General features: G+C 44.9%; 1 pseudogene; it reads left to right on the top strand.

The window, feature by feature from the left end:
* The first annotated feature begins 302 nt into the window (after positions 1-302).
* Positions 303-420, top strand: LOC136642689 (5S ribosomal RNA; annotated as a pseudogene).
* The last annotated feature ends 7,224 nt before the right edge of the window (positions 421-7,644 follow it).

Genomic DNA, 7,644 nt, shown 5'->3' with positions numbered 1-7,644 from the left:
CACTCCTCCTGCTTCAGTAGCTTTTCAATCTTCCTGCCATGCTTTTCCAGCTCTTCCAGCAGCTGGAAAATCACAGCAGAGAAATTGAAAAGCCCCACTCTTTGGAGAAAGGAACAGGGCAGTGGCAAGACCACAAATTGTGCTGCCGCCATAGTCATCACTTTCTTTTCCAGGAGAACCTGAAAGTGACATCATGATGTCATGCAATGCAATGACGTCTGAGTGCTTGATGGAGTCACCAATTCATCATGAGTCACCGCCCTGGGCAGAAAAACATAGGTACACTGCTGCCTACAGTGCAATCCTATACACGTTTATCCTGCACATGCCCAATCTCGTCTGATCTCGGAAGCTAAGCAGGGTCAGGCCTGGTTAGTACTTGGATGGGAGACCGTCTGGGAATACCAGGTGCTGTAGGCTTATACCATAGTCTTTCGAGACTGAAGGTTGCCAACCAGGGCCCACTATGTTCAATCGGGCTTATTCCCATGTAAGTGTGTGTAGGATCACAACCTTAGGATAAGTTTAAGAATGTGAGGGCTAATATTATAATGCCGTTGTACAAATCTATGGTAAGGCCACATCTGGAGTATTGTGTCCAGTTCTGGTCGCCGCATCTCAAAAAAGACATAGTGGAAATGGAAAAGGTGCAAAAGAGAGCAACTCAGATGATTAATGGGTTGAGGCACCTTCCTTATGAGGAAAGGCTACGGCATTTGGGCCTCTTCAGCCTAGAAAAGAGGCACCTCGGGGGGGACATGATTGAGACATTCAAAATTATGCAGGGGATGGACAGAGTGGATAGGGAGATGCTCTTTACACTCTCACATAATACCAGAACCAGGGGACATCCACTAAAATTGAGTGTTGGGCGGGTTAGGACAGACAAAAGAAAATATTTCTTTACTCAGCGTGTGGTCGGTCTGTGGAACTCCTTGCCACAGGATGTGGTGCTGGCGTCTGGCCTGGACACCTTTAAAAGGGGATTGGACACGTTTCTGGAGGAAAAATCCATTACGGGGTACCAGCCATGATAATATACAGTACAGTATTTATATACCGCCTTTCTTGGTCTTTATTCAAGACTTTATTCAAGGCGGTTTACACAGGCAGGCTTATTAAATCCACGCAGGGATTTTTACAAATTGAAAGAAGGTTCTCTCTTTCAAGAACCACCACATTCAAGCTGTTACACTCCGATCTGGTTTAACATTCTGGCCTCCATCCTCCCACGCTCCGAGCAGATGGAACAGCTCAGCTGCAGCTTGCCAGCTGCTTCAAGGTCGCACGGTGCTGGTGGCCTCGAACTGGCGACCTTGTGGATGTTAATCTTCAGGCAAATGGAGGCTCTACCCTCTAGACCAGACCTCCTGCCCATGATGTGTATGCGCAACCTCCTGATTTTAGAAATGGGTTATGTCAGAATGCCAGATGCAAGGGAGGGCACCAGGATGAGGTCTCTTGTTATCTGGTGTGCTCCCTGGGGCATTTGGTGGGCCGCTGTGAGATACAGGAAGCTGGACTAGATGGGCCTATGGCCTGATCCAGTGGGCCTGTTCTTATGTGAGAAGGGCAAGTTCCTTCTCTGTTCCATATCCTCCATATTTCCTTTCTTCCCCCCCCCCCCCCAATTGACACTAATGTTTTGGGTCTCATGTGCTCAGTTCCCTGAAGATTTGGAAAGATCTGGGGAGCTCATAGGACTATGTTTTGTCTTTCATCTCTAAGTTGTACACTTCTGCATACCAACATCATGTTGGCAACCTTCAGTCTCGAGAGACTATGGTATCGCGCTCTGAAAGGTGGTTTTGGAACATCGTCTAGTGTGGCTGAAAAGGCCAATTCGGGATTGCATGGTGCAGAGTTGTCGATCCGCTTGTCGGTTTTCACCCTAAACCCCACGCACCCCGTGAGGTTAACAGACTGTGGCGAGGCAACACCTTACTGGCTGGGGACTGCCCAGCTTAAGGTGGGCGGTAGCTGCCCAATGAGATGCAATGATCTCTCCCACCTTCGGAAGCAGCCCCTGGCGTCACACTCTATGCCAATCGAGCGAAGACTTGTAACCGGTAACTGCTGCTTCCCGTGTTGTGCCAACGCTGTATGGCGAAGTTGGAGTGTCCTCTCCAGTGCATGAAGCCTGGGTAAAGAAGGTATGGAGGATAGGCTGTTACCCATGCAGCAAATCCCCCCTCTCCACGTCGCTGGAATGATCCAATGGAAAGGCAGAGGCCAATACGGTTGGTTCCAGCGGCGTTGTAGGAGTTGCCAGAACATGACTGTGTTCAGCCATGAACTGCCTCAGGGATTCCGGCTCCGGATTTTGCCTCGAGGTTGACTCCTGAAGCCTTTTCCACAACTGGATGTAGCCACAAGGCAGTGGAGGTTTGAGATCAGAGTTTTCCTTCTCTCAGATGAGCTGCCTTCCAAGGCTGTATGCATATAGATCCATATGGACTGCATATTTTTGAAATCGAATTCATCCACCCCATGTTCTAGAACCCCATGTTCTACCTTACTTTTTGGGTGGCCCCATTTCACTTCCAAACTGAACAGCTCTTGGCTGCATGAGTTTCCTCTTAGTAAATACGATACCAAAGTCAGTAAGACGCAATCAGCAGAAATGACTCCTTCAACAAACAGGCGATTGTCAGCCCCTGTCTGGCCAGACCCACAATATCTGAAAGAGAGAAATTTGCACAGCCATTGATCCTTCTGATTTTTCTGATAACTCAGCACCTACACACCAATTAGAATCTGGGTCTTTGCGGCAAAAGCCTGCCTTTTGTTCCAAAAAAGCCAGTTTCTCTTCCTTTAATGCCGCATTTAAAAACACATTGGATGCAGCACTGTCGCCGGGGTGCCATTCTTTTCTGCGTTGAATGCCTTAATAGGCATTTTACAGCTTCTTAACTGTCTTCGGTGGAAAAGATTTGAAGGAATTATAGCATCGGGTTAAAAATACCAGAGTAATACAACTCTTGAGATGGCCGTATCAGACATCTGCTCAGCAGTTGTGATAATTGGCTTTGTACAAATGCTAATGCTACGGGCTGCTCAGAATGCCGAAAAGTTCCGGTGGTACCTGCATTGCATTTTGGGTGGCAAAGCTGTGCCTTTTGACAAACCTAATGCAAAATCTCAACAATTTACAGTGTACTACAGTGACAAAGCACTACAAAAGCTTCTGTAATAAAGGGGGAAATGAGAGAATCTATAATGGTTGGCCATAAGGTGTGATCCACAACCCGCATCCATTGACAATACGCACCCTACCTCCATGCCAGCAGAGGCAGTGGCACCTATTGAACCTGCTGGAGGTGCAGGTGGAGGTCCATCTTGCCCCTGCATTCATCTGAAGCAGTAATGCTGAACAAACAATTCTGTATTCTGAATTGTTCTGAAAAAAAATTATAGAGCAATGTAATTGATTCGTTGACCAGCTCTGGGGGTGAAAGAAATGCAACATTTCAAATGCGAACGGACTTGAAAATGCAAAAGGATGTGAAGCATAGTTTTCCATTAGTTTCAATGAGCAAACAGCAATCTCTCTGAAACACAAATCAAAACTAAATGAATGTCATGCCAGTTAACGTTCTCTCCTTACGACGAGATATATGTAGCAGTGACACCTGGATATTTCTAAGCCAACCAGCATTTCTCCCATAACATTGACCCTACCTATTCTGTATTTTAAGGGGCGGTGATTCCCATTTGTTCTTCATATAGTCTATGGAAACCAATTTGTGAACTATGAGAAGTATACGAATATTTTTATTATTAATAATACGTATAAATAACAGATGGTTTCAGAAACTAACAGCCCAGTCCTGAGCTTCCCAACACCCACTGGAGCAGTGGCACCAAAGTGGCTACTGCTGTATCCGACGGGTGCTGGGAAGCAGCTGGAGGGCGGAAGCTCCAAATCCTGCAATGGGATTTCTCAAGTTTGCACTGGCTATTTTGCTGGTGCAAACTTGATGTCAGGCCTTCTGGCTCCACTGATCTCACCCCACCCTCCCCCACTCCCCAGTGGCTTCGCCGCTGCCCAGTGGCTTCACTTACCCCTGACGATGGCAAGCCCTTTTCCTGCCAGCATTGGGGCTGGCACCTGACTGGTGCGCATCCAGCACTGGCGCACACCCTTACTTACCAGGTGCCATAAACTCAGGGCTCAGTGCCAGTGTTGGCTGAGCTAAGTCCCCAATCCTGGGGGCCTTGCACTTTTGGAACTAGCATTCCAGCACAGCAAGACCCTTCATGGCCGTTGCAAAAGGCATTTTGCACAGCTGGGCCACTGTGGTGAGCGGGTGCAACCAGCTAAATTGCTTGCGCAGGTCCAAGTAGAACTAGCTGGGCAGCAAGAACTTATCCCAAGCAAGGGAATAAATGTTCCTTGAGGAGACCTCCAGGACTGCCCCCCTTGCAGGATGCAGCATGTACTCTGGTGGCATGGGTGCATTGGTGGGGGGGGGAGGCTTGATGGAATTGAACTGTAAGAGTCATTGTTGCAAGCTCACATGGTTCGGTATAAGATGCTGCTGATCCAAGCAGTAGCATTATTCCTTATGTCATTATGGCATTCAATATGCTGCCAAAAACCTGAAAACATGCGCCTGGGTGCTGGGTGCCTATAGTTTGTGTTTTGCCAGACACATCATGAATGACACAGACACATTCATCACGAATGTTTTAAAGCAGCAGCAGAGAAGGCCCGGCATCTCACAGTTCCTTTGGTTTTTCTCCAACTCTTCTTTTTCCTGTGACCGTCCTCCCTCTTAATAGTCTCATCATCTCTCTCATCAGGACCATTTGTGGAAATGAGAATGAGTTTAACCATGTGTTAAAAGAAATAGGGCAGTGCACTTCAATAATCTGGAATATTAATTACAATGAAGCACTTCACATTTAGGGAGACAGGTGGATGAACGTATTCTGTTTGCTGGAAGATTCAAAAGCAAAGCAGAAGCCCACATGGTCATATAATCCACCCCATGCCCCAAGATGAGTCAGGGTCCTCCAGAGGCAAAAGATGCACTAGATGACCTTCATTCTTCTTTTACTGCTATAATCTTACAGCACTTGTACAAGGGGGAAGGATTCTCAGAGGTACTGAGTATGGCTGCACTGGTGTTTTAAGGCAGATAATGTGCTTTTAGAGAAATGTAGATATGGAAGGAAAATGTGTTTAAAACAGATTTGCCAACATTTGTCTGTTTTTGTTTTCCGATATCTGGTAGCTTCATCATTTAATGGATTCAGTTACATAACTCATCTTTTCCTAAGAAACTGTTATCTACAGATTTATTTAATCTTTTAAATAAAATATTTTATAAAGAAGGTTCTCACTTTTTTAACCTGGGAGATTATGCGCAGTACAGCAGAGCCATTCATCACATTGTTCGAGCAAAATGCATAGGACATCCCATGATCTACTGAGAAAAATTCCTCAAATGCTAATGGTCTCAACAACTCATTCTTCTTCTACAAGCAATCTCTTACTGAGAAGCACCAACACCCCATACAAATATCACAAGGAAAGTCTGATTGATATAATTTTGCCTTCACAAACACATGGGCAAACATGGTTATAATCGGTTGTCTGCTTATGGTAGTCAAATCCCTTCCCTACTCCCAAAAGAACTATCCATAAAAATGCATGTGTGGATGGCAAGAAATCTAGTCATGAACAGGCATGTAAGAAGGGGGATCAGAACTCCAGGATTTTTGCTGCAGCAAAAGTGGCAATAGGTTTTGTTTTTTTCCTAAAGGAACTCAGCAGGGAAGCATCAGGCTCATCAGGACACAAACGGAGAAATTTGCCTACGGGCCTGTTAATGTCTAGGCCAGCAGTTCTCAAACTTTTTGAACTCTGGAGCCCTTTCTACTCCTAACAATGGTCTCAAGAAGCCTCAGAGCACCAAGGAACATGCATTGAGAAACACTTGTCTAGGTCATTGTCTTTCCCAAGGGCTGACTGAGAAACAGGATGTATCTCTTGTTGCATTAATACACCGATCCACTGCAAATTTACCTGGATTAAGTCCTATTGAACAAACATGAACTGATTTCTGAGTAGACACCCAGAAACTCCAATGTTTAAAAGTGATACCTTTTAATTCTGGTTTGTTTTTGTTTTTTTTTTCTATTTAGACACACTTATTCTAAAATTATTGCCACCCACCTTCAAGTATTTGGGATAAAATGAGCTATATTTTTAAATGAAGTTTCAACATAGAAATAATTGTCAGGAGGACACACTAATTGGGCAATTTAAAGTTTAGTTTTCTTCTTAGGTAGTCTTAACAGGCCATGTCATGAGGAGCTCCTCATTTTAAAATTTGGCATTATTTGTGAACATAGGAAGCTGCCTTAAAGGGAGTCAGACCCGTGGCATCACTATAGGGTACACTCCATACCAGGTGGGACCCTCAGGGTGTGACACCTTTACTGGCCAAAATTCTGGAAACCTTTTGGAAAATTTGTATTTATAAATAATATCATCACTTTCTATATCACTGGAAAGGTGATTTCATGCAGAACGTAATGAAACAAACCATGTTGAAGTATCTGTATTCTATCAAAGGTTATGGCCAATTAAAATTAAATTAACCAGAAAAAGAAAACCCTACTGCCTTATGTCACAAACTCTGAACTTAAAACTAACCTAGGAGACTGAACTCAAAACTGACCTAGGAAACGGATTGTTCTGACAACCAATGGGGTGTTATTATGACACAGCAAGGAATCAATAAGCAATAACGAGTTAGTATGAGTCAGTTCTCATTTCCATGTATTAGAGCAGTGATTTTCAATCCTTTTGGTCTCATGGCACACTGATAAGGTACTAAAATTGTCAAGGCACGCCATCGGTTTTTTGACAACTGACAAGGCACTCCGTGCTGTTGGTGGGGAGCTCACATCCCCACTGGCCCTATTAATAAATGACCCTCCCCCAAACTCTTGCGGCACACCTGCAGAACATCCGCGGCACACCAGTGTGCCACGGCAGAGTGGTTGAAAATGGCTGTATTATAGCTAATACTAGAACTAGAACTTTATTCAGTTGTATGTCATCCAGTTGGTTACTGATTTGGTGAGTGATCTGTACTGTTATATATTTAAATAAACAAAGTTAATGGGGGGGTTACACCAATCCTAGTGATGCCACTGCATTTAGATTGCGTGTATGATATTGTTATTTATTCAGTATGGTCTGGTATGGGAGGAGGTGCATCATAGAGGTGATGCAATGAGCTCTTGCAAACCCTAGTGATGCCTGAGTTGGACCATTGGTCCATCCAGCTTCATATTGTCTGCGCTGACTCACAGTAGCTCTCCAGAATCTCAGACAGAGGCCTCTAGCTTATTTTAAATAACAGCCCAATCCTGAACTGCCTGGCGCCCAGAGGAGTAGCAGAGCCAAAACAGCAACCGATGCATCCTGAGCATGCTGGGCGGTCACCGGTGGCTTCTCAGAGGAAGCAGCAGGAGAACATTACAGTGTCTCCATCATGTATCAGAGCTGGACAAATCTCCCTCCCCCCATGTGAAATAACAGGAGTATCACCCTCAACCGCCTTCCCTGCCTTCTCTAAATATTTATAAGTTTTCTAAATTGTATTTGCAAAACAGCACTCTACA

This window comes from Tiliqua scincoides, chromosome 2 (assembly GCF_035046505.1).
Source record: "Tiliqua scincoides isolate rTilSci1 chromosome 2, rTilSci1.hap2, whole genome shotgun sequence".
NCBI lineage: Eukaryota > Metazoa > Chordata > Lepidosauria > Squamata > Scincidae > Tiliqua > Tiliqua scincoides.
This window is presented reverse-complemented; position numbering and strand designations above follow the sequence as displayed.